The 27643-nt window shown below is 45.4% G+C and overlaps 1 pseudogene; it reads right to left on the minus strand.

Annotated features, from left to right (window-relative positions):
- Window positions 1–113: 113 nt before the first annotated feature.
- LOC120108824 lies at window positions 114–27643 on the minus strand (annotated as a pseudogene).

Consider the following 27643-nt stretch of genomic DNA (forward strand, 5'->3'; position numbering starts at 1 on the left):
CTGCTCAAGTGACTAGCTAATCCAACCAGCTAGTTACGGCTGCAGATTTAATCCTCCGTTATGCTTTCCCTGTTAGCATGAGTGTGGAGTACCGAAAGGCTATCAACACAAGTTCTGAAAGAATTGTAGTATAATGGAGTATAATTTCAGTTGTTATACATTTAGAACAGTTTTCTTCTAGATTGGGAGATGTGGGCTTCCTATATCCAGGTAGAAAAACAATCAAAAACTGTGTTTAGAGTAATGAATCTATGTACAAAAGAATACCGCCAATCTCCCACAACAGTTAATGCACATCAGCCTCCACACTAGCCCTTATACTTTTTCCTTTGAAGATTAAGAGTGTGTCTAATATTGGGCCGCAAAGCAATAGTTACACATCTTTGTGTGTTCCATTAAACTGGATCATTGCTCCTCGGTATTATCCTTACAGGAAGACTTATTAATGGACCACCAAAGACATCTGTTACTTGGCGGTTCGATTCTTCATTCTTTCGGGTGTCATCAGCAAAATGGAGATCAAACTCTTCATCTTTATCGGAGTCATCCATGAACATTGTCCTGGAAATCATGCGGAGGTTCCTCCAGTCACCATTGCCTCTGTCATTGCTCCCTTGCTCCTCCATACTTCTCTCTGACAAATCATCACTCTGACGACTGAAATTGTGATGACCAAAGCTTGGAGGCTCAAGAAAACTAGCTTGGGGCCCGGATGACGGAGAGATGGAGTGGGCCCACCAATGTTTAACAGCGTGATTTTCTGGATCCCTTTGCTGAAGGACATCATTGCTGAGGAAAGGGCTGGAAGATGGAACCTCTAAGTGACTCTGTATTCTATCGAAGAAGGGAAGACCCCAGCTTTTATCTTCCTCATCAAATTCAGCTTCTCGCCGGTTCATTATATCTTGGCTTGGCCCAGGTGTAGCTTCAATGGGTGATGGAGCCAAGTCATTAGAGTTGTCTACTGGATGTAGAGGCCAAGATGTGTAATACCAATCTAGCAGACAATGGTCCAAGGTATTATTGGTTGTACAAATGCCCCTGCTGCAAACATTCCTTGAGAGTAGCCTATGCGCAATTTCACCTTGGCCTTTTAAACTTGAGGTAAACTGCCATGTCCTGTTTGGTGAACATTTCTGACAAGATCCTGGATGCATCAGTTGCTCCCTAAATTTGCTAAGGTTGGAGAGGAATTGTCGACCATGAGCACTTGGTTCCCTAAATTGATAGGTGCTATGGAAACTGTACAACAAAAATACAATAATACATGCAAGAATACAAGAATGAGATACATAGCTTAGCAACCACCACACTAAACATTATAATACAATAATACATGCAAAACAAACTCTCCATATTAGATCAAACACAGAGACCCATATTGTTGCATTGAGTTCAACAGGCATTTGCATTAGTTAGTTTTATTTATTACAAAAACCTTCTCTCCCTCCCTTCACCTAAGCAGTATACCTTTGTAACCCTAAATTTGAAAAATAGGCAGGAGGTTGTCACAAGATAGTTAGTCCTTTCTTTTTTTATTTATCTGTTCTCGATTTTTCATATTTGGACCAGAATCTTAGAATTTTCAACTTCTAATTTAAAAATGATGATATAATTTTCTAAGGTTACAAAAAAAAAAAAGCATAACCAACACATGTGTCCGATAAACTAGGCCAAGTCATTGCTACAAGTCATAAATTTCACGAGTTCTCTAAGCATGATTGTCAATGATATATATAAAGTCTAGTGAGTGAGAGAGAGGTAAACTAGGTTTCGGATGACCAGATCTGAAGTTGGATTCGATAGTGAAACCGAAGACAAAGGTTTGACGACAAGGATCCGAGCCATTGAATATGATATCCTACCTATAAACTGCCTACACACCAAAAAGATTACTTAGTCAACTTTGGGAGACACTTCCAAGGTTCACTAGAACCTCCTTCCAAATCCTTTTATTTACTGAGTGCTTTCATTTTAAGTTTTTCATCCATGTTTGTTAATGTGTTCTACATTATTATGATTGTTTTCTTTCTTGTATCTCTCTTCTTTCATCATTTTCCTTGTTTCCTTAGTCTTTCAATATAATTGTCTTGATATGAACTGCATCTTATTAGTTTCTTTCAATGTTACTCAGACACGTGAGACAAGCATTTAAGTGTCCAAGTGTCCAGAGAATTCGACAAGGGAACTCTTAAGAATCATATGGTGACACACCTATAGCTTATATATGTTTGTGTAAATAGGAACAAAAAATAATAAGGTGGACCCACTGCTTCTTCTATTCACAAAACTAATAAAAAATTTCTAATAAATATGTTAGAATAAATAACTTTCATATAGTAGTGTCAAACAAGATATGCCAAACCGGACCGAACCATCCGGTTGACCCCGTACCGAACCGATGGGAAACCGAATCGGTTCGGTCCTAAATTTCGAAATCCCCCCCCCCCAAAAAAAAATCGCCCTAAACCGCTCCAAACCGCCCCAAACTAGGCGGTTTGGCCGGTTCGAACCGGTTCGAAGCCCACCACCTCTTTAAGAGGCTTGAATCATGGTCTATTGAATTAGGGTGAACTGCCCGGTTCACCGCATACCGAACTGGTACCGTACCAAACCGGTAGCCGACCGGCACGGATCTCTGTACTAGTTCGGTAAACCTTGGTGTCAAAAGTAGGCTCATAATGATGATGACATCATGATTTAATGGTATGAAGTGTCAAGGAGGGTCATAAGTGTCCCAAGTGTCCAAGTATCAGGCACATCAAAAAACTTAAAATATGGACATACCAATCTCCTAATCTTGCAACATTTCCATATCTACTTATCTTTACTACGGAGTTCTATTTGATATAAGTACTTGGCACAAAAAAGTTTGTTATTTAAGCACTCCTAGAGTTTATTGTCACTTTTATGTACACAAGACCAACTTTCCTATAGAATCATATATATTAAGTATCATCACCTCATTCAGAAGTTCTGGAGCATTTTGTATCCTTCATATAGTGAAGGGCTGTTGATTAGAAATTCATAATGTGAGGTGCAGGCAACATTGATTTAGAAATTAGTAGAACATGTTAGACTGAACTTATTTAAAGAGTTTTTTTCATATTCATTTTCAAAAGAAAAGTTACAAGTTCTTTCATTGACTTTCGATATGTCAAAAGTCAAAAGTCAAAAGGACTAAATGGTATGATGGTGGGAAGTTGAGATAGTTGAGCTTTATCGGTCGGAGAAGAGCGAGAAATAGAGAAGCTAAGGAGTCTGAGGTATTCAGAGTCGATGTTAATTGAGAAACAAAAAACAGAACAAAAAAGTTAAATGTTTTTCATTATGTATAGCTATACCATCTTGATAAACAACATGGAAGATTGATAACTGATAAGAATATCTCAATTCCTCCCAATCTCGGTCAAAAGCCTCTCCCTCACCCTTTCTGTTTTCCCTGTCAGATGCTTCCCCACCCCTTCTCCCTCCCCCCAAAAAATTATTCCTAAAATAAGGCATTATTGTACAAATTTAATCACTTTCAAGTCAATTTTTATATCTACTTTCATATCTACTTTCATAACAAAGAGGTCTAGAAACTGTAAAATTTGTAAATAGCTAAAAATTACAGATATATGACATGTATATGTTGAGCAGATATCTGTAACTTTAAGCTTGGATATGTAAAGGACTTTTGTCAACCAGGTTTGCAGGCTCTATATTCATGTGGAATAATTGATATACTTGGCTGCTGATGAGTAACAGCTAATGATTTGAGCATTATTTCCAAATGCCCAGAAATTAACATACCTATATCCTACAATGCATATAAGTGAGAGTTTCAAACAGCTAAGAAAGAAATTTATATTCTAATAATGAAAACTTTATATTTTGATTAGATCCAAGATATAAGCAGGCTCAGCAGAACTTGGTTCATTGTCAACTCCTTGCAGCAGTGGGACTGATCAAACACCAGGTAACTAACTGCCAGATCCTGTTCATTTGTTTAACTCAGAAAAAGACTTCAGCAAGTCAACAGCACCAGCATATGCCAGGTCTTGCACAGTGGATCCATCTGATGCCTCATCTGAAGGCATTCATGGTTGAGTCAAATTAATTTGATTTCATCTTAAAAGAATTCATGTTTGAGTCAAGTTCCAAGTGCTCCCATCATATTCACTCAACACAGGAGACCCTAGAATCTATATAAAACCTTATGCACTTAGTTTTCCACATAATAAGTGAACAAGAATTTGTTTTCAATGCTCTTTGGTGTAGCTAATTTCAACTCTTCTTATAGCATTGGAAGCACAAAGGCCGACGGCACTGCCAAACAATCATCAAAAGACTTGGTGGATTCTGTGCATGGATGAAGGCCTCTTGCAGCAAAATCAGTTGTCAAATAGCCTAGGAAACCCCAGGGATGGACCCTCCTATAGCTCCTATAGCCTAGGCAATAGCCCAAGCAATTAGGCGACTGCCAAGGTGATAAAATTTGTACAAAATTTTAAAGATAAATTATACATTGATATATTCTAATTATTCATAAAACTCGTATTGTTCTCAACAAACTAGTCACATCACATGAGTTAGAAAGATATATGTAACAACCAATGCGTGAGTTCTACTTAAAACATAATATTTTCAAGCACATCACAATTTTAGTGTTTGTACTGCACTCATAGAATGCAATTATATAAAACCATTATTGTTTTAGATTAAATGCTAGAGAAGGCATTCTTTAATGGATATATACAAGTATGCAAATCCTCTCTTTCCTTTATTTACAACGTAAGTTATTATATTTTCCCTATTTGACTAGTTAGTTGTTACCATTTCTGAAATATAAAATAAGAGATTTCAGAATATAGAATTGACCAATTATAGGGATCATGAGTTTGAAGCCGTCCAACAAAGCAATGCATTTTTGAGAAAAGAATAACAGGGAAATGCTAATTACTACTTTCCAAGTAATTCACCAACTTACTGGAGATCATAAGCCAGAAACTCTTCAAAATAAATGCCCACAAGATTATCGCTATGTCACGACAATGAGTGCTTGCTCGCCAAGGTTTTAAAGAAAAAAGAAAGAAAGCAAGAAAGCATGCAAGCAAGAAAGAAAGAAGGAAAAGGAAGACCTTAGCCAAATCCCTGTTTTGGAGGCTTGTTGACTCCATTTCTTGTGGGGTTTAACAGTATCAAAGACAAGAAGAACAGGAAGAGAAAAGGAAAGGGAAACAAAGTGGGAAAGAGGAAGAAACAGCAGAGAGAGAGAGGGAGAGAAGGATAAGAATTCACCTCAATATGTTCGCCGAGCAGTCAATCCAACCCTTGCAAGCCATGCTAGCCAACATTGACCACGAATGAGTGAGAATGGGACAGATGTGTGTGTGCGCGAGAGAGAGAGAGAGAGAGAGAGAGAGAGAGAGAGAGAGAGAAAGAGACAGCGAGAGGGCTAAGGAGAGCAGCTCCCTTGACCTTGGTTGCCAATGAGAGCACAGGGGTTGTCAGCGAGAGGAGATCGCCCAATAATTTTTTTCTCCTTCTCTCTTTCTAGTTTGACCGGGACCTATAATGGTTTGGTCAGGTCAAGTTTGGTCTCTGACTCCTATCCATGGGTCAGGCTAGCGACCACCCACTTAAATTAGGTGGCCTGGTCAACAACTGACTGCCTAGATGTGCACCCAACCAGCGAGGCTGACACCTATGTAGCATGCTACACCTAAGCACCCCCCTATAACACACCTAGGTAAGCTACCTAGGCACCTAGGCAGGCACCCAATAACAACTACGAGTAAAAGCCTCCCCAAGATACTAACCTTAGTTGCCAAATGATTGTAACTTTGAGAACTAGAAATCCCATGAACCCTAGAGGAATTCTCATGGTCCGGTATGTGGTAAGACCTGGCCTTTCGTACTAGCAAGCTACCCAAATCACTCACTTCGCAACCCTAAGCAGACTTGCATTTGTGACTGTACCCTTGACATAACCTGTGAAGCCCAAGCAGTTATATTTGACCCTTCATAAGAAGCAGCAAGAGATAGATAATTAATGTCTGAGGACAACTCTACACTTCTTTAGTTTTGTTTGACCTTATGCACGTGCTAATAACTAAGTCTTCCTTTCTCAACTTTTGTACCTCAATTCTTGCTTAAATAATAAGCAATTGCTTACCAAATTTTTCTTGTTTTCTTAGGCAACAGGTATCTGTGATAATATATTGTTGTTTGATTTTTTTTCTTGATTTGTTTTCATTTTGACTGGATTAATTTGCTTAGCTATCTTTTTGAATCAATCTACAATCAATTATGACCTTGAATAAACAATTATATATGCTGACCCTGTTACTTCTATAAACAAATAAAATGCTATAATAACCAGATAATAAAACTATAGTTGTAACAAATAAAGATAAGTAAAGATACTGTTGGTTTTTCAGAAAATAATTGATCTTTATATGATCAGCAATATACTGACACTAAAGTGGGTGTATAATTTAAGTGAGCAAATATCTTCATACAACATGTACAAAATCAGTGAAACCGCATCAGCAGAACACCAAGAACTGCATGAAATACCAAAGACCGGTCAACTAGCTTTAACAATTTGTGTGTGTCTGCGGTGACGAGCAGAGGAATACCTTAAGAATGATTTTTCCATTTTCCCTTGGGAACTCCTCATGCCTCTTGCAGCATCAAATGGAGAACCATACTTCCTATTTCCATGGCTTTCAAAGTCAAACAAACTTAAGCTACGATACAAAAGCAAAGGTTAGACTTGACAGAAGGTGTGATCTTTTTGATGAATACAAGGAAATGCAAACAGAAAGCAGGTGATTAACCTGCAAACATGGCCAACACCTTCAACATACACAGTGAAGTCCGAAATGAAGCGTAATATGTCATCAACACGCTGTAAATTAACAATAAATGTTTTAGAGTAGAAGATGTCTAGAAAAAATGATAGTTTTTCAAGAGCATCACCAAAATTTACATTTGGCACAACAACTATTAGCAAGTATGGAGTGATGAAAATTGACGCCATCTCCTCCACTAGCATCATTCCAGTATACTGCATTGTTAAAGAACCACCATCAGCAACTTTCTCAAGTCCTTGAAAGCAACTTGCTGTACTGGAGATCAGGCACATTTAAAAAAAAAAACAAACATAATTATAAATTTCAATCATCAAGGTTTCTTATCAAGTCAACTGCCAAATGTGTTACTTTACACTACTTAAAGAAAATAGACAAGTCATCAGCATAAGCATTTATCAATGAGCATTAGATATATCAAGAGCTCTTACTTCTACAGAAGTTGTAGAGAGAATCTGATGCATAGCTCTTTTTATAGATAGTGTTGCTGGAAATTGGACCCGGGGGCCGCCGCGAAACCAGGGGAGGAGGAGCTCCGCTGCCGGGAGGGCGGACGGCGGTGCGCCGGCCGACTGCGTCCTCCGTGGGGATGAGAGAGCGGAGAAGAGTGCGTCCTGTCCTGTCCTGCAAAAAAGCCGGTGGCCGGGCTCTCCGGCGCCGGCCCTCCGATGCTTAAGTCAGAGGGGGCCAATATGTGGAGAGAGCAAGGAAGAGATATGTGGAGAAAATAAAGAGAATATTGTGTTCAATTGTGTCTGTGCTGTCCCCTTTTCTCCTCCGGTCCCCCTCTTTTTTCCCCCCAGGTTCCCTTTTATAGAGGGATATTGTGTTACCTGGGAGGTGACAGGGGAATTTGTCCTTTTTTGTGATAATTGGGCACGATTTGGCCCATTAATGGCGTAGTGGAGAATAAGGCCGAATCAGGCCGGAGTCAGGGAGTTGTCGCGGTTGATCAGACCCGTTGGAGTGGTTGAACCGTCGGCCGTAGTGGGCCTGGGGTTCGTAGACGGTAAGTGCATTTATTACCGAGTGAACCGGTGGTCAGGGTGAGCCATACGCTCTGATGGTTCAGTGATCCGGAGATCGTCTTGGGCCGTGTTCATTAAATGACTGAATGCATCGGAGACCTGAGGGGGTCTCATGCATTAATGACAGGTTGTGCCAGAATACCTGCGGAGATCTTGTGCCTTGATGGCTCAAAGATGGTGGCAGGTGGCAAGTTGTAGTGGAGTCGCGTATATAGCCGCCAGATCTTTCAAAAGGTTTAGGCGGGGATGAGTATTGGTTAAGGCATCGGCTCGGCAGGGGTGCCGAGCCGAGCTGGCCGCCCAGCGGGGCGCCCTGTGGCGGGGTTGCTTCTAGTGCTTCTGGTCGGCGCCCTTCGGGCGAGCGCCTTCTAGCCGAGCGCCTCTATTTGGCGCTCTCGTCTTTCTGGTCGGCGCTCTCTGGTCGAGCGCCTCTTCTTGGCGCTCTCTGGTCGGCGCTCTTTAGTCGGGCGCCTTCCTGGTCGGCGCTCTTTGGCCGAGCGCCTCCGTGGTGGTATGACTTGGGTTTTTCCCCCAACACTACCCTCCGACTTCCGAGTTCCAGCTGGCTACCAGCTGGAGCACGGGAAGTAGCTTTAGTAGGGTCATTTCGGATTCCGAAAATTCTAATTTATTGCGCGTTTTGAATTATCGGACGCTTCGAGATGCCTTCAATAGGCGGCGTCTCTTCTTTCCCGAAAAGCCTCATTTTTGGGACACCTTTTGCGAAGCGTCCTCGCGTTGTGGGCTCATGATGGGGCCGCACGATCCGATGGGGCGCTTCGGTGTTCGAAGCGCTAGCCCTAATTAAATGCGTCGTTCTGTCTTTTGGACCGACACGTGCTATCATCTAATCGGGACACAGCGTTTTCCTCGCTGATCCGAGCCGTTGGGGAGGTCTATATAAACTCTCCCCTGGCCTTCTATCCTCTTCTTATTGCTTTCTTCTTCCAGCTTTTCTTCCAGCTCTTCACAGTCCGAAGTTCTTTTTCTCCGGTGTCTTCCTCAGGTCCCCCTTTTTCCTTCTTAATCTCTTTTTCTCAATGGGTTCTCTTCCCAATGAAGTCGAGTCTACTATGAGCGTCCTGGAGGTCGAAATGACCGAAGAGTGGTTCTTCCCTCTTCACGGGTTCCGTTTGGAGCCCGCCAGGCGAAGAGATCGGGTAACCGATCCTCCGGTAGGCCGGATCGGAGTGTATCTGGAATCACTCTGGGCCGGCCTCCGATTTCCTCTTCACGGCTTCGTGAATGAGTTGTTGACGGTATGCCAGCTGGTTCCGGCACAACTCGCTCCGAATGCCTGGAGGACAGTGATCGGTTTCCTGTCACTGTGCTTACTGCACGGGATTCCGACCTCTGTCAACGTTTTCCGGCGACTTTTTATTTTCAAGTCGAATCCGGGAGACGGAGAGTGGCTCTATATCGCCCTTCGGGCGGGTCGGCCACTTTTTCACGGTGCCCCTTCGTCTATTCACGATTGGAAGAAGAAATTCTTCTTCCTAGGTTCTGAACGGACCTGGGGGTTCGACCCTAGGTGGGGGCCGGCCCAGCTCAGGTCTATCAACAAGCCCCCCCAGCTTTCTCCACGTGAGCAGGAGATCATTGACACCATCCGCGGCCTCGGGGACGGCATTTTGCTGAACGGCCTCATATGTGAGGACGCTCTAGTGAACGTGGGCCTGAGCTCGGCGCGTCCCCACGGTAAGGATAGTTACAATGTCTTTTTCGTTTTGCTATTGTTCTAATGTTCTAATCCTGCTCGCTCTTGCAGATATCGCAAAGATGGTGACCAAGAGCGAGGTCCTCTACGCCCGCTTCCAGAAGAGGGCAGCCGAGCTCTCGGGCGAGCCCACCGAGCCGAGAAAGAAGGCGAAAGTCTCGGCAACCTCGACTCCCTCGGCGACAGCAGTGGCCGAGGCGGGTCCTTCTCGTCCCGCGCACTCCGGCGCGGATTCCAGGGGCACGGGGTCCCAGGGAGCTTCGGTGGTGCTCCCATGCCCGGTGCCCTTGGCACAAATCCCTGGTCGGCAGGATGCTTCAGTTGCCGACCAGGGGAGGAGTTCCGTGGGTCCCGCGCTTGCGCGCCCCGCCTCAGTCGTGCGGCAGTCAGATCGGCCGCTTGTCCGACCCCAGCCCCCTAGCTCCGAGTCGGGGAGCAGTCAGGGAGCCTCGGGGTCGGCTCCGCCTAGGCCAGCCGATGCTGGCCTTCCGGGCCCATCAGGCTCGGAGGAGCGAGTGCCTCTTGCACTCACCTGATCGGTATTCGAGGGCGATTCAGCCCTCGAAAACCCTCGAGTGGCGCGCGAAGTATTTCGGGTCGCGCTTCTCCCGGCCGACCGGGCCAGGATACAGTCCATGAGCTATAATGCTTTCATGGACGCTACCCGCTGCAACGCCGTCCGGGTAAGTAAAATTTTTCATCTGTGTAATTTGTAAAAAAATTTTACTCGTAGCGCCTTATGTTTTTCTTTTCGTCTCTTTTACAGCATTTGCACGATACGGAAATGCTGATGCACATCACTCATGACTACCGGGAGCGGGCCCGGAAGTATCAGCGTGCGTATGAGGAGGCCGAGGCGAGGTGCCAGGCCTCCAAGGCTGAACGCCAGGTGCTCCAAGCAAAGGTGGGAGCATCCGAAGAAAGAAACCGAGCTCTGGCCGCCGAGCTCGATGAAGAGAAGGGCGCGCATGCACTGGCTAGGTCTGAAGTGCGCGCCGCAGAGGCTCGTCTGGCCGAGGCCGAGCTGGCGCTGGCCTCCCGCGAGCAGGAGGTGGGAAACGCCCGCCTTCGCCACTTCGAGCTCGAGCGGGAATTGAGAAATCTCGAGCGGAAGGCCGCGTACCACGAGGCTCGGGAGCTCGAGGCTCGGGAGCAAGCCCAGGAGCAAGCCCAGAATGCAGTGAAGCTCTTTCGCGAGTCGGAGGAGTTTCACGACCTCCTAGCAGAGGAGGGCGTGAATGGGCTGATTCAGGGCTTCCGGAATTTTCGCAACCAACTGCGGCGGCTCCTTCCGGATTTTGACGTGAACCTGCTCCAACCGGGAGCGGGGGTCGAGAGGCCGGAGGCGGAGGCAGACATCCTGGAGGCCGACCAGAGAGGTCTGGCCGAAACGACCAAAGCCGTCCCCGAAGCTGCTCCTATTGCTGCCGAGGCCACTGCTGAGGTCCCGACTGCAGAGCCTACCGCTCCCGACGCTACCGAAGTCGAAGCGGTCGAGCTCGAGACTTGAGTGTAGTTCTGCTGTTTTTGTTAAGTCGGGGTGGTCCCCATACTTGTAGGGGCCGAGCCCGAATTTTTGTACTTAGCCTACGGGCTTTTTGAAATGAATATACTTTTTTGGAAACTTGTCTGTTGTAGACTAAAGTCTCTCTGCTCGGATCCATTTTAGGTTCCAAGGATTTGGGCTCCATGGCCTCAACTTCATCCGCCACAGGGTTTGGGTTTAGGTTCGGCTTGCCGAGCTCCATTGCTCGGTCTTTCGACCATCAGTACAGCGATTTTTATGCTTAGGGGATTTGGGCTCGGAGGGTCTTTCCGAGCCTAGACTAGAATTCGACCGAGCCCTAAGGCGGTCACTAGGACTTAAAACTCTGGCGAAGTTAGTGAACTTCGGGTCCGAGCCTCGAGTTACCGGGGCGGGGCGGATTCTTTTTCAACGAATGGGTTGAATGCTCGTCAGCTCGTGACGAGGATTCACCGGACTTAGTATAAACTAAGCTTGCTGGTACCGTGAGCATTTTCACGCCGAGGCGACCGAAAACGTTCCGCTCGGACTCCGTTCTTTGAGGACGTCGGCGGAGGGAAATCCAAAAATAGAATAATGTAAGGATATTGAATAAATGGGTACCTGGTACCGTGAGCGTTCTCGCGCCGAGGCGACTGAAGACGCTCCTCTGCTCGGACTCCGTTCTTTGAGGACGTCGGCAGAGAGAAATCCAAGAATAGGTAAAATAATGTAAAGACATTAAATAAATGGGTACCTTGTACCGAGGTTGCCTTTCGCCGAGGCGACTGAAGACGCTCTGCTCGGGGTCCGTTCTTCGAGGACGTCGGCAGAGAAATCCAAGAATAGGTAAAATAATGTAAAGACATTAAATAAATGGGTACCTTGTACCGAGGTTGCCTTTCGCCGAGGCGACTGAAGACGCTCTGCTCGGGGTCCGTTCTTCGAGGACGTCGGCAGAGATTCAGTGATGGAGAACGAGCCGAGCTCGTTGGCTGAAACCGATGGAGAACGAGCCGAGCTCGTCTGGTCACTAAAGACCGCAACTCGATGTCTCGAGGCTTCCCGACGAATCGGGGCATCCCGACGTCTCGGGGCATCCCGGCCGAGGTCGGGGTAGGAGAACGAGCCGAGCTCGTTGGCCGATGGAGCACGAGCCGAGCTCGTCGGTGGAAGTCGATGGAGAACGAGCCGAGCTCGTCTGGTCACTAAAGACCGCAACTCGACGTCTCGAGGCTTTCCGACGAATCGGGGCATCCCGACGTCTCGGGGCATCCCGACCGAGGTCGGGGTAGGAGAACAAGCCGAGCTCGTTGGCCGATGGAGTACGAGCCGAGCTCGTCGGTGGAAGTCGATGGAGAACGAGCCGAGCTCGTCTGGTCAATAAAGACCGCATCTCGACGTCTCGAGCATCCCTATAACCGGGGCATCCCGACGTCTCGGGGCATCCCGACGGATCGGGGCATCTCGACGTCTCGAGGCATCCCGACCGTGGTCGGGGTAGGAGAACGAGCCGAGCTCGTTTAGTTGATGGAGAACGAGCCGAGCTCGTTGGTGGAAGTCGATGGAGAACGAGCCGAGCTCGTCTGGTCAATAAAGACCGCACCTCGACGTCTCGAGGCTTCCCGACGTATCGGGGCATCCCGTTGTAACAGGGCATCACAATATATTGGGGCATCCTGACGTCTCAGGGTAGGAGAACGAGCCGAGCTCGTTGGTCGATGGAGAACGAGCCGAGCTCGTTGGCCGATGGAGAGCGCATCACGAACTCACGAACATCTTCAGGGAGTCCACGTAGATACTCCATCATCCCGAGACATCGGGGCATCCCAACCGTGGTCAAGGGAGGGGAAATAAACCTGACACCATGGGGTAATCAGGAGAATTGGTGAGCTTGAAGTAAGCACGCAGACCATCATAAAACGAAATTCACAAAATGAAATTTATAGTTGAATATTGAGGGACCCCTTGGGGTTCTATTGGTGGTACGCGCGGAGATTTTCAGAGCTCCAGCTTCGTGGAATGGGAGTCCCGTCTAGAGACTCTAGTTTATAAGTTCCGGGTCGGCGGATGCGCGTGACTCGGTAAGGTCCTTCCCAATTCGGGGCTAGCTTCCCTTGCTCAGTTGGTCGAGAGGCTTCAGCTCTTCTGAGGACAAGGTCCCCTGGTCTGAAGGATTTGACCTTGACCCTGGCGTTGTAGTACTGAGCTGTCTTTTGCTGGTATCTCGCCATACGAACTCGGGCGGCCTCCCTTGTTTCCTCGATTAGGTCGAGGTTGCTTCTGAGTTGCGAAGAGTTGGAGCTGGCATCGTGATACTCAACTCTTGGAGAAGGAAGTCCAATCTCTAGTGGAATGACAGCCTCCGTCCCATACGTTAGGTTGAAGGGAGTCTCGCCGGTGGGGACGCGGAACGTGGTCCGGTAAGCCCACAGGACATTGTATAGGTCTTCGACCCATTGTCCTTTAGATTTGTCGAGCCTGGCTTTGAGCCCCTGCAAAATAGTACGGTTTGTTACCTCTGTTTCTCCGTTCGTCTGAGGGTGCGCGACCGAGGTGAAGCGGTGGTCAATGCCAAGCTCGGAGCAGAATTCTCTGAAGTGAATATTGTCAAACTGGCGACCGTTGTCAGAGATAAGGATGCGGGGGAGCCCGAATCTACAGATTATGGACTTCCAGACAAAATCCCGCATCTTCTGCTCGGTGATTCGGGCAAGGGGCTCGGCTTCCACCCACTTTGTGAAATAGTCGATGGAAACTACCAGGAACTTCCTCTGTCCGGCGGCCAGTGGAAATGGCCCTATGATGTCGATTCCCCACTGGGCAAAAGGCCAAGGGGAGCTGATTGAAGTCAAGGGAGCCGAGGGCCGGCGTTGAACGTTGGCGTTCCTCTGGCACCGGTCACATCTTTGGACGAAGTCCAGAGCATCCTTCTGGAGTGTCGGCCAATAGTATCCTTGGCGTAGAATTTTATGGGCCAATGCTCGTCCTCCCAGATGATTTCCACAAATTCCTTCATGGACCTCACGCATGGCGTAATCAGCCTCCGTTGGGCGAAGGCATCTGAGGAGGGGAGATGTGAAAGATCTCCGATAAAGCTTTCCCTCATGCAGTATGTACCGGGTGGCGGAGCGCTTTATTCGGCGAGCTTCTCGTTCATCAGTGGGGAGGACTTCGTCTTGCAGGTAGCTGATGAGTTCATCCATCCAGCTTGGCTCGAACTCAGTGCAGAGGGTCTGCTCGGGCTCGTCTGTACTGGGCTTTTGGAGATACTCCAGTACGGCTGCTTTGGGGAGCTCGCTCATGCGAGAGGACGCCAGCTTTGATAGCTGGTCGGCCCTGAGATTCTCCGACCTGGTAACATGTTGAATGTGAAAAGAGTCCAGGGTCGAGGCGAGATCCCGTACCTTCCGAAGATACCTCTGCATGGTCGGGTCTCTGGCTTCAAAGTCGCCCATGATTTGGTTGACGACGAGCTGAGAATCACTGAAGGCCTTCAAGTCCTTCACTCCTAGCTCTTTGGCTAGCTTGAGCCCGGCGACAAGCGCTTCGTACTCCGCCATGTTATTGGAAGCAGGAAATTCGAGGCGCAAGGCTTGCTCGGCGACCATCCCCTCCGGGCTGGTGAGGATAAGTCCTGCTCCGCTACCCCCCGAGTTTGAAGAGCCATCGACATGCAGGGTCCATGTCAAACTCGGGGTCGGCTCCGTTGGTGGCTCAGGTTTGGGCTCCGCCTCGTCCGGTATGGTGCACTCGACTATAAAGTCTGCGAGCGCTTGTGCTTTGATCGCTGGTCTGGGTCGGTACTCGAGGTCGAATTCTCCGAGCTCGATGGCCCATTTCGTGATCCGGCCCGCACGGTCTGATCTTTGCAGGATTTGCTTGACCGGCTGGTCGGTCAGTACGGCCACTGTGTGGGCTTGGAAGTAGGGTCGGAGCCTCCGAGCTGAGATGACCAGAGCATAGACAGTCTTCTCCAGTTTGGAGTATCGGGTCTCGGCATCCCTCAAGACCCGGCTGGTGTAATATACTGGCTTTTGGAGCTTACCCTCCTCTCGGACCAGGACCGAGCTTATTGCTACAGGGGAGACAGCTAGATACAGGTAGAGGAGTTCACCCTGTTGAGGCTTTGTGAGCAGGAGAGGGGAAGCCAGAAGGCGCTTGAGCTCTTCAAAAGATTGCTGGCACTTGTCCGACCATAAAAAGTTCTTCGGCTTCTTGAGGGCAGTAAAGAATGGAAGGCAGCGCTCGGCCGAGCGGGAGATGAATCTTCCGAGGGCTGCTACTCGACCCGTAAGCCGTTGTACCTCCTTGACCATCCTAGGAGGTGTCATCTCCTGGAGGGCTCGGATCTTTTCAGGATTGGCCTCAATTCCTCGTTGCGTAATGATGAAGCCGAGGAATTTGCCGGAGGTGACTCCGAATGCACATTTGGCTGGATTGAGCTTCATCTAGTACTTTCGGAGTGTGGAGAATGCTTCATCAAGGTCGGCCACATGATCTTGTGCAACCCTACTTTTCACTAGCATGTCATCTACATAGACCTCCATGTTTCGGCCTATTTGGTTTTTAAAGATCCGGCTGACCAGCCTTTGATAAGTTGCCCCGGCGTTTTTTAAGCCGAACGGCATCACCTTGTAGCAGTAGGTTCCCCCGTCGGTGATGAAGGCTGTCTTTTCCTCATCTTCTGGCGCCATGCGGATCTGGTTGTATCCGGAAAAGGCGTCAATGAATGCCAGCAGTTCGTGACCCGAGGTGGAGTCCACGAGCTGGTCGATGCTGGGAAGTGGGAAGCTGTCCTTTGAGCAGGCTTTATTCAGGTCGGTGTAGTCCACGCACATACGCCACTTTCCGCTGGCTTTCTTGACGAGGACCACGTTGGCAAGCCACTCCGGGTAGGATATCTCCCGGATGAAGCCAGCTTCAAGGAGATTGCTGACCTCCTCGGCTGCTGCTCGCTGTCGTTCAGGGGCGGCGCCTCGCTTCTTTTGTCGCACGGGCTTGCTGGTTCGCTTCACTTGGAGCCGGTGGACCATGACCTCCGGATCTATCCCTGGCATGTCCGCAGGCGACCATGCGAAGACGTCCATGTTGTCTCGTAGAAAATTAACGAGGCGACCCTTCTCATGCTCGTTGAGGCCAGAGCCGACCTGCACGGTTAGCCCGGGAGAGTTCTCTCGTAAAGGAACTTGAATTAATAACTCACCAGGCTCTACCCGCTCTTTCTGAGGGTTGACCCGTGCCTCCATAACCTTAGTTGAGGGTTGGTCAGTTGCTAGGGCAGGCACCTCGGCTGGCCGTTTTGCCTCGTGGGTTGCCAGGTAGCATCGCCTTGCCACCATTTGGTCCCCTCGAACTTCGCCGACTCCCTGGCTGGTGGGAAATCGCATAAGCAGGTGGCGGGTCGAGACCACTGCCCGGAGGGCGTTGAGACCCGGCCTTCCGAGGATGGCATTGTAGACTGAGGGCAGGCGTATTACAAGGAAGCTCATCCCTACGGTACTTTCACGGGGGGCGAGCCCGGCCGTGACCAGGAGGTCGATTTCGCCTTCTACTGGGACTGAATCCCCAGTAAATCCAACTAACGGAGCATTCATTCTCCGTAGCTGCTCATTTGTCATCCCCATTTTACAATATGCACCAAAATACAAAACATTCGCCGAGCTTCCATTATCGACCAAGATGCGCTTTACATCAAATTTATTTATGATCATGGAGATGACCACGGCATCATCATGGGGAGTTTCGACTCCCTCTAGATCATCATCTGAAAAGGAGATGGCTTCAGAGGCGCGCAGGCGCTTTGAGGAGGTTTCTTCCCCCGAAGCTTCTCCAGTCGAGGCCCCGCCTCGGATGGTGTTGATGATGCCGACGATGGGCCTGTTGGCATTTGAACCTTCAGGCTGTGCAGCTCCTTCGACTGGCTTCTTCTCTTCACGCCGGCCTTGCACGAACCGATCGAGCACCCCTCGGCGGATGAGTGCTTCGATCTCATTTCGGAGCTGATAGCAATCCTCGGTATCATGGCCGTGATCCCGGTGAAAACGGCAATACTTCCGGGGATCACGCCGGGTTCTGGTATCTTGTTTTGGAGGTGGGAGCCGGATACGATCCCGACCCTCAATCTCCATGAGGATTTCAGCCCGAGGAGCGTTGAGGGGAGTGTAGTTTTCATATCTCCCTTCGGGTGCATGGGCCCGCAGTGGGAACCTCGGGCGGAATGGTGACCTTTGCTGTGGCGGTCCCCTCAACCGGGGTGGACTCTTCGGGCGGGGCGGATTCTTGGCTCGTCGCGGAGACGGGCTTCTGGGCTGGCCGCGCTCCTCGCGGCGTCTCTTCTTGGGGTTCTGCTCGGTCCCACCCCGCCTAACAGCCACGGCTTCCTCAGCCTTGGCGTACTTCCGCGCCCGAGCGAACATTTCGGTGAGGTCCGCGGGGAAATTCTTCTCGATTGAGAAGAGGAACCTGTAAGACCGGGCTCCAGTCTTTAGCGCCGACATGGCGATGGACTGGTCAAGCTCCCGGACCTCCCATGTTGCGGCGGTAAACCTGTCCAAATACTCCTTGAAGGGTTCTCCCTCCTTCTGTTTGATATCAAGGAGGGAGTCCGATGTCCGCCGCTGGGGCTGGCTGGCGGCAAAATTGCCAGCAAATTGCCTGCCGAGCTGCTCAAAAGAAGAGACAGTACTCGGCTTCAGCCCGGTAAACCAAAGCCGGGCTGGCCCTCGGAGTGTTGCCGGAAAAGCCTTGCACATCATAGCCTCCGAGGCTCCTTGTAGGGCCATTAAGACCCGGTAACTTTTCAGGTGGTCAAGGGGATCAGCCTTGCCGTTGTAAAGCTCCACCTGAGGCATCTTGAACCGTAGTGGAACCGGTTCATCTTCAATCTCCGGAGAGAAGGGCGACTTCGTAGTGAACTCGAAATCGCCATCACGTCCTGATTTTCTTCCGTGGAGCGCCTGAATTTGGCGCTCCAGCTTCTCGACCTTCTTGTCGAGTTCGTCATTCTGGAGGACCACTGCAGCGGTTCGTTCGGGTGCAAGTTGCTCCGGAACCGACTCAGCTTCTGAAGGTTGTGGCCAGCCTCCGTGGCCTCTGACTGGGTGCTCTCTCCAGAAGGAGGCCTGGACTTGAGAGTCCTGACCTCGAAGGGGAAGTCCGCTTGTAGGGGGCTCCGGTTGGACTGGAGCCGGAGGAAGCGGTGCCGTTGGGATGCCCCTGGGTTGCAAGCTTTGGACAGCGGTAGCCAAGGCTTGCACCTGTTGCACCAGGGCATCAAACTGCTCCGGCCGAACTTGAGGGGTTGACTCGGCCGGAGGCGGCGAGTTTTGGACAGAATGTTCAGGACTGGGTGGAGGACGTCGAGAGGCATTGGAGGCCCCTTTGCTTCTTAGTTTCATGGCAGCAACTCGGGCCCTTCCTCTAGCGCCAACTGTTGCTGGGAAATTGGACCCGGGGGCCGCCGCGAAACCAGGGGAGAAGGAGCTCCGCTGCCGGGAGGGCGGACGGCAGTGCGCCGGCCGACTGCGTCCTCCGTGGGGATGAGAGAGCGGAGAAGAGTGCGTCCTGTCCTGTCCTGCAAAAAAGCCGGTGGCCGGGCTCTCCGGCGCCGGCCCTCCGATGCTTAAGTCAGAGGGGGCCAATATGTGGAGAGAGCAAGGAAGAGATATGTGGAGAAAATAAAGAGAATATTGTGTTCAATTGTGTCTGTGCTGTCCCCTTTTCTCCTCCGGTCCCCCTCTTTTTTCCCCCCAGGTTCCCTTTTATAGAGGGATATTGTGTTACCTGGGAGGTGACAGGGGAATTTGTCCTTTTTTGTGATAATTGGGCACGATTTGGCCCATTAATGGCGTAGTGGAGAATAAGGCCGAATCAGGCCGGAGTCAGAAAGTTGTCGCGGTTGATCAGACCCGTTGGAGTGGTTGAACCATCGGCCGTAGTGGGCCTGGGGTTCGTAGACGGTAAGTGCATTTATTACCGAGTGAACCGGTGGTCAGGGTGAGCCATACGCTCTGATGGTTCAGTGATCCGGAGATCGTCTTGGGCCGTGTTCATTAAATGACTGAATGCATCGGAGACCTGAGGGGGTCTCATGCATTAATGACAGGTTGTGCCAGAATACCTGCGGAGATCTTGTGCCTTGATGGCTCAAAGATGGTGGCAGGTGGCAAGTTGTAGTGGAGTCGCGTATATAGCCGCCAGATCTTTCAAAAGGTTTAGGCGGGGATGAGTACTGGTTAAGGCATCGGCTCGGCAGGGGTGCCGAGCCGAGCTGGCCGCCCAGCGGGGCGCCCTGTGGCGGGGTTGCTTCTAGTGCTTCTGGTCGGCGCCCTTCGGGCGAGCGCCTTCTAGCCGAGCGCCTCTATTTGGCGCTCTCGTCTTTCTGGTCGGCGCTCTCTGGTCGAGCGCCTCTTCTTGGCGCTCTCTGGTCGGCGCTCTTTAGTCAGGCGCCTTCCTGGTCGGCGCTCTTTGGCCGAGCGCCTCCGTGGTGGTATGACTTGGGTTTTTCCCCCAACAGATAGCATTTACATTTTTCTTTAACTTTCAAGAGAGAATGAGAGGATGGTACATCTTAGAAGGAAAGAGAGTGCATTTACCAATAACTACAACTTATTTAAGGTGGATCAAGAGCCTAAGCACAGTTAGGTTTCCTCCATTTAAATCATATTTTGGGTTAACCTTAAACTTGAGGGCCTCTATGGATGAACCAATGACATAGTAGCGTGATCCTTTCTGCAAAACAGGAGTAGTGGAAGATGTCAAATATGAAAGGATATTTTAAGAGATCTAGGAAGGAAGACAGAGCATCCAATCCCAAAAATTTAGGACAACAATTCTGGAGAAAAGTGAATTTTCAGATTCCTCTAAAAATGAGATATTGGAATCCTTATCTCCTCCAATCCCTTAAACTAGAGCTCTGCACATCTGTTGCACATGGGAACTGGGGTATCGAGTCACATATACAACGCATGGAACTCGGGGGTTTGGAGACATGAGCCCCAGGATTCCGATTATAATAATTGAAAATTCTCAGTGACAGGATTGCCTTTCTTAATTTCTCCTGAAGTGGCAAGATCTTATTCACTGTTAGTCTCATGGGCATCTAAACAAGCCCCAAGGTCTATTTTGGTTGCTTTTCAAAGCCTATTCTGACTACAATAATTGTTTAAGAGCCCTTGTTTAGGTATTGGTTGATTTCAAAAATTTTGAAAGATTTCTCAAATTAATTGGGTTTCTTTATGCATGGGACTACATGGAATCAAGTTTCATAACTTCTTTCTTCTTTTCATTTCTTTTTGATTGTGTTAAGGAGCTTCATGAGGAATAAGGTAGTCAACCATTATTGTAGTGATAATAGGAGCCCTAGATTTTCTCTGTAAGAGGATGGTAGTTCTTTCCTCATTATGTTACGTACTCTTAAAGCTAAAAGAAACAATAGGGTGTGGAAGCCAATGAGAAGAGACTACAAGATAATGAGCCAATTGTGAACCTTTAGAGGAGATGGTGGAGGACTTTATGAAAAAATCAATTCTATGGTAGACTCAAACATCTACAACCTTAATCACTAAAATTGTGGCAAGGGTACCAAGCAAACTTCTTTCCTACAATTTTAGAGGAAAGAGAATGCTGGGAATTTTACTTCATCTAACATCATCCTTGAGTGCCTAGGCCTGTCCTTTATAAGAACAAAACAACAAATAACCCCTCAAGGATTCTATAGTTAGCTGGATCTAGGATTTAAATATCTCAGGCAGCAAGGGCTTTGGACTAGGGTTGAAAGTGGGTCGGATTATATCCGACCGTATCCGTTTCCATATCCAATTCAGATCGAATTCGGATACTATTTTTTTGTCTGATCGGATCCAGATACGGATTCGGATAGTCAATTCAAAAATCTTCTGAATACAGATATGGATGCAGATACATCTGATTTTTTTGGGATTCAGATTCAGATTCAGATATCTGTATAACAAGGATCAGTGAAAAAGAAAAAGTTTAAGTTAAGTTAAATCAAAGAACTAATTAAGTGATTAACCAAACCTAAACTAGAAGAAACCCAGATATCGGATGACCGTCACTTAAGACAGCAACCCGATTATGGATTAGCCGATTCGAATAAAATCCTTCGAATCATCCGCACGCCTGAAAGGCTCAAACCTCTCGTTCGTCCATTTCATCTCTTTTTCCTCTTCGTCGTCTTTAAGCAACTAGGATTTCGAAGGTCCCGCCATTTTCTATTTTCCACCTGGCAATTGCAACCAGCGACAACCGTGAGATGCCTTAGAGGCACCATAGATCCTGTCTACTTCAGTGACGAGCACCCTTGAGTGGTATATCCTATATAAAATTGTTAGTTTTTATTATTGATAAATGCTTGTTAAAATCATATTTTTTTAATTGAATCTTTCCTTTATGATCATGTTTTATTGCTAGTTTTCATCATTGAATTTTGCTCAAATTTGATTAATATCCAAAAAAGTATCCGATTTATATCCGTATTCGGATAAAAGAATATAGATATATTTAATATCTGATTCGTATCTATATCCATTTATAACAAATATGGATATGCTTAATATCCGATTCGTATCCGTATCTATTCAGAACAAATATGGATATTAATTTTCATATCCGTTTGATATCCGTATCTGTATCCGTATTCGTTGAAAAATATGGATACAAATATAGATATATCCATATTTGATTCATTCTCAGCCCTAGGAAGGATAGATGGGGGAGGCTAGATAGATACTCATGAAGCATAAAACCTATATGATCAGAACACCATGGAAATTAAGGGACTATGACATTGCATGTTCAAATCTTTCATAGGAGGATGAACTTTGAGGTTTTTCTCAACCTGTTATCTAGTTTGTTTCTTTTTCTGGCACTAGTGCTGTCAATAATAGAATCAGGGTTGACCCTATCCCACTGTAGAATATGAAAAATCTGACCTGGCCAAGTTGATAATCCAGAGGATTGGCAAAAAAGCAAATTGAATATAATCTGACCAAAGACTGGTTATCCAGTCCTGAGGCCTAACCCTATCCAAAAATTCACTAATCTCCTCTCTATTCTTTCCAAGTCCTATAACGTTTCATTGTCAAACATGGACCTTAATTTTAGTATAAATCATACAAGGATTGTATTACAGATATATATTTCAAGGTGGGGCCATTATCAGCTTGAGTTGACCTAACAACTCAAGCAGGTCTCATCACTAGTTATTGGCCTAAATCATATTTGGATTTTCAAGTCAAAAATTCTTATGAAAACCTGAGGAATTGACCTAGGTTTAAATCAAGACCCAATAAATAGACAGGCCTATATGGTACTGGTTACATACAGAGAATAAAGTCCGGTTCTTAACTACAAAACTATACATTTGGCTCATTTGTGGAGGGGTCAACAACGAGAAAAAATTGAAAATCTACACGAGGACCAAACATGGGATGAGATGAAAATATTCTGATCCAGATTTTTGTTTGATGAATTATACATAGAGTCGTACACTCGTACTTATAGATCAAAAAACGCATAACGTTTTGTTGCTTTAATCATGCTATTTTTATGGGTTCATAAAAAAAAAACAACTGCACTGCATGCTATTATCATGCAAACCCTTACTACTCAAAGTCATGAGTTGTCAAGATACCCATGCTTGGTCCAATTTAAATGTCATGCAGATAAGCAGCGAGTCTATGTAGCCTAAATAACAGCTCATAGAGACTTTATCAAGTGGCCCAGACTGATCAAGAGCTGTTGTCATAATAATTCATATTTTGGAAAATTAAATGGGATAAATTCAGGCAAATTATGAGAGCAATAACAACTCTTTTCTAAGAGGTTGTTGACTAAGACAAAATTTTCTGTCCAGACTTTTAGGCAGCCTGTAGAGTTCCTCATGAACACCTACAAAACACACACAGTTTTAGCATCCGATTTCAAATTTGCTATTTGAGATCCACAACCACCTTAACATGGACTATATAAGGGTTGAGATCCCTTTAAATTTTACTGAGGATCCATTACAGTATCATGCAGTGTGCATTTGTGTTTGTTCAGGTGACAGAGATCATTGCCCCATCTAAGAATATATATCAATATAATTCCCCTAATCAAATTTTTCTTGATCATTGCATTATGTCAGCACCTCCTACAGTACAATAATCGCAAAATCAAGAGCAGAACTATTAGAACAGTCAAAGCAAATAGCTTTTCTACCTGAAACAAGGTTTCAAATTCCAGTTGGACTGAGTCACTATTTTCTCTGCCACGCCATCTCTTTAGCATGTGATGTGTTTGCTGGACAACTAGAGACATTGCCCTTTCTGGATCAAGGACCTGAAGCTCGTCTGTCACAGCAGCCCTACTGATACCAGTTACAGTTTCAAAAACAGCAGCATACCAGAATAAATTCCTACCAAAGACCTAGAGAAAAGGTCAAAAATATAAAAAATTCCTTTTATAAGAAAAATAATACAGTTGCAAGGTGGCATAATTGATAGCCTTACATGACCCTCCAGCAGAGATTCATCCAGAATCCCGATGATGATTAAAATGGCAGCAAAACCGCCAGAAACAAATGATATAAATTTGGCAATTATGGTAATAATAGGAGATAGGAATTGCTTTAAAAAATCTGAAGCATTTGCCCCACTGTTGTTTATACGATGTTTAAACATATGGTCAACCTGGAATGCAGGAAAAAGAAATAATTAGTAAAGATGTCAGTGATTACAGGAATCATTATAAGAACATCAATGATAATTGAAACCAGTCGTCGTACAATTTTATTACTCAACTCAGGGTTTCCATAAGAAATGGTGAGAACTTTAACATTCTATATTATCATCCAAAGCACTAACCAGGCTTATTCCATCATTTTTCCTTTGAGGCCTTGTCTAAAATTAAGTAGGCCATAACTAAAAGCTGCATGACTTCTGTTGCAAAGCAGGATTCACATACAATATTACACAGAAAGGACTTTTATTCCCAATAAGGCATCAGGGCATATGTTGATTGAAAAATAATAACACAAAGTGAAAAATCACAACAAAGTTAGAAAAAAAAATACAGTGGGATGATCTACAGTAACATTGTAATTCTCAAGAAACCAGTTGGTTGCGGTCAAAGTCCCAAAATTCGAATTAATTTCCAACTGACACCCACTGAAACTGATCCACATTGGTTGAAATTGTATGGTTTTAGCTGAAACTAAAAATTTTACAGTAAGAATTTTGCAAATCGTATGGTGGTATGCAAATCAGTTCTCCACCCCTATTATATTCAACCTATGTCGGTGAATTGGTCATGAGGCCATATTTCAATTTGGCTCTTTGGTTTATGATTCGTGAATCAAAGATTAACATGATTGTTTGTACTAGAATTGGTCATCTTCCAACTTCATCTTGATACTTTGTAGGGCTAAGGGAATTTCTAAAGTTGCTACTGATTACATGAGCATCTCCTATGATGACAAGATAGACCTGTCAACTTGCCAAGTAGCATTCTAGTCATCATTGCCAACCCCATTTTAGCCCAAAGATGCCTTGTCCAAGAAGCCAACAGCAATTTTATGAAGTCGATGTTAAGTTGACAGGAAGTCTTGAAAATATGTTAAATTATCCATGAAGCCTTCTTGAGTGAGTGGTATGTTGCATCAATGATCCCATTTGGATGGGAAAAGGATTGAATTATGATGACAGGAAAGCTAATCACTTGCCAGAAAATACCCAGTGCATCTCTGAAAACATTTCATTTATCCAAAAGATGATGAGATTCCTTATGCAAGCCCTAAATACACAAAAGATTTGTTCTCGAACACTGGATGCCATATACCTAGTCTAAATATAAAGAGAAAGTCATCAGTTAAAATTCCAGTAGAAAATCATCAGTTAAAATTCCAGTGAAATAACATTGCTTTAAGGATGAAGAGGTTGCAACTTAATGCACGAGCAATCTTATAATTGGCTTCCTAACCTCTACAAATAAGAGTTGCAAGATATCAATCAGTAGATTGAACCAATAGCCAATTCTTAATCAGTTCATGGAAAAATAAGGGGCATAAGAATATGCCTTTTAAGCCTCAACTGTGAGTAAAACAAGTACCTCGTTGAAGTCCCTGAAAATCCACAATATTAAGTTAGACCAACTCCAAGATGATGCCGTGCTTGGATGATTATAAAATTGTTCAGCATGCCGGAGGAAGAGATATACCAACATAAAGATCATAATGCATGGTGCTATGAGAAACATCACAATCCCAATGACCATAAGTCTCTTCTTTAATAATGAAGAGTTTGTGAGAAAATCCTTCCGGACCCAAAATTTACTGCAATTTTTTTCAGAAAAAAGGTCAACCAAAAAGAAAATGAATAGCAACATTTTCTTAGATAAATATATGCTATACTTCCCATAAGATCTTATTGCAAGGCATTTTGACTGTAATATATGATCCACACTTCTTCATCACCAAATATATGACAATGGAGACTGTGAAGTGACTGATTCTAATAAAATAGATAAATGTAACAATTCAACAATTATAAATTTGATTCCATATATTAATTATAAATTCATAGACAACAATCAGTTTGGTCTATATTTTCCTTATACGTTGTGCATCTTTTCATATATTTATTTATCTTGGCATCACAACTCAGTACCATTGGATTTTTCATCAGTAGGACAATCCATGCCCGACACAAAGAGTTGAGATTAGGCTGGTTCGTTATGGTTAGTATGAAAATCAACAATTAATCAAAAAAAAAAAAAAGTATAGAAAGCAAACACCAAACACCATTGCACCATGCTAATATATAATAGATATATCAACATCAAAACTACATACATAAAACAAATAATACACCAAACTTACATCCATTTATTTGAACACCAACTTTCATGAAGCCTTACCCATCTAAATGAGTTTAGTCATTTGTTTTTTCAGATGCAACCATCTCTTTTGAGGTTAGCCATACCTACAACTTATGCCCGTATTTATCATTTAAGGCCAGCTATGCCTTTTAGACATAGCTATACCTATGAGGTTTGATTACGTAAGCAAATGCAAGTACACAAATATTCCAAAAATTTAAGAGTATGATACCATCATATTCCGACCTACGTCCATCTTTGACAATAATACAAGTACACTCCATCTCTATTCTCAATATTACAGCAGAAAAAGTTTATAAAGGAGCAGGCTATTGTTAGTTGATCTTTTACACACTTGTTCCATGCCGAATGCATAAAGAGTATAGTTACTGTAAGTCATGAATCTCGTGAATGTAAATACTTAGAAGGTGATCAAATAGATGCTCTTCACGTGGTTGCCTTCAGAAGTAAATGTAAATTGAAGTAATATTAATAATCTCCATGAATAGATCAAATAAACATCATTGCACTTAACCCTTTTAAATGCATGGTTTGTTATTCCCAATGCACTTCCAAAAAGTGATACATTATCAAACTGACTATTCAACTAACCACAATCTCCAATGAAGGCACAATTAACTCAAGATAAACTAGATATTTATGTGTCAAACATGCTTTGATATATGCATCAATTCAACATCCATTCAAGAGTTTTTGGTAGGATCAGATGATGTTTCCTTCCATTTGTTCTGGAGTTGACAGCTGGGCCAGCTCCAGGGACCCATGAGGAAATGCAAGAACTCCTCTGTTAAGCATCCCAATTAAGTAGTTCTCCTTGTGCATTATTCGCATTATCACTTCGTGTGCAGAGAGATCCTTGAATACACAAAGCTGTTGTGACCTTTGTAGTTCAACAACTTTTTCTAGAATTTTAGGCCAAGGTGTTGTTTGAATTTCACGATCTGTGACATTAAGACTGAACAAACAAAAAAAGAAGAGAGATAAATTGAGCTATAGTTCATTAATGATTCAAAAGATTAACCATTTATAAAAATAAATATGCAATATTACCTATTATAATAGAAGTGGCGAATTTTCACCATGTTTTTAAACTGTACAAAGAACTTCAGAAAGTTGAAAAGTCCATAGAAAGCCAATACAACCATGGACCCAACGATAATTACTTTGGTAAATGTGAAAGGAACTAGTGGATGCTGCTTAATGAACTCTTTTGCCAGCTCACAAGGTTTTTCTCCTGACTCAACTGCTTCCATCCCACACTTTGCATTGAGCAAGGCATTCCAATCAACAAACAATAAGAAAAAGGCAATAAAACATATCATGAAAATCACATTTAAAATTTCAACTATCCACTTGATGATGATGCATCGAAGACCTTTCTCACAGTAATAATTATACAGCCTTTCAAAGAACAGATCTAAATCAGCAATTGGTTCTGCCTTTAGTCCTTCACCATTAAGGAGACCGGATGGGCCCTCGCTACCAGAACTTGGCAACCTTCAGTAGTCAGACAATTCTATCTCAGGTGGTGTCTCACTAAGCAATTGAGTTGTTAGTGATGATTCACTTCTCCATGGCCATTTGAATCTGCTGGGAGAAATTGCACCCTTCTGAGCACCGGTCATCATTCATG

The sequence above is a fragment of the Phoenix dactylifera genome, unplaced genomic scaffold, assembly GCF_009389715.1.
Source record: "Phoenix dactylifera cultivar Barhee BC4 unplaced genomic scaffold, palm_55x_up_171113_PBpolish2nd_filt_p 001571F, whole genome shotgun sequence".
Lineage (NCBI taxonomy): Eukaryota > Viridiplantae > Streptophyta > Magnoliopsida > Arecales > Arecaceae > Phoenix > Phoenix dactylifera.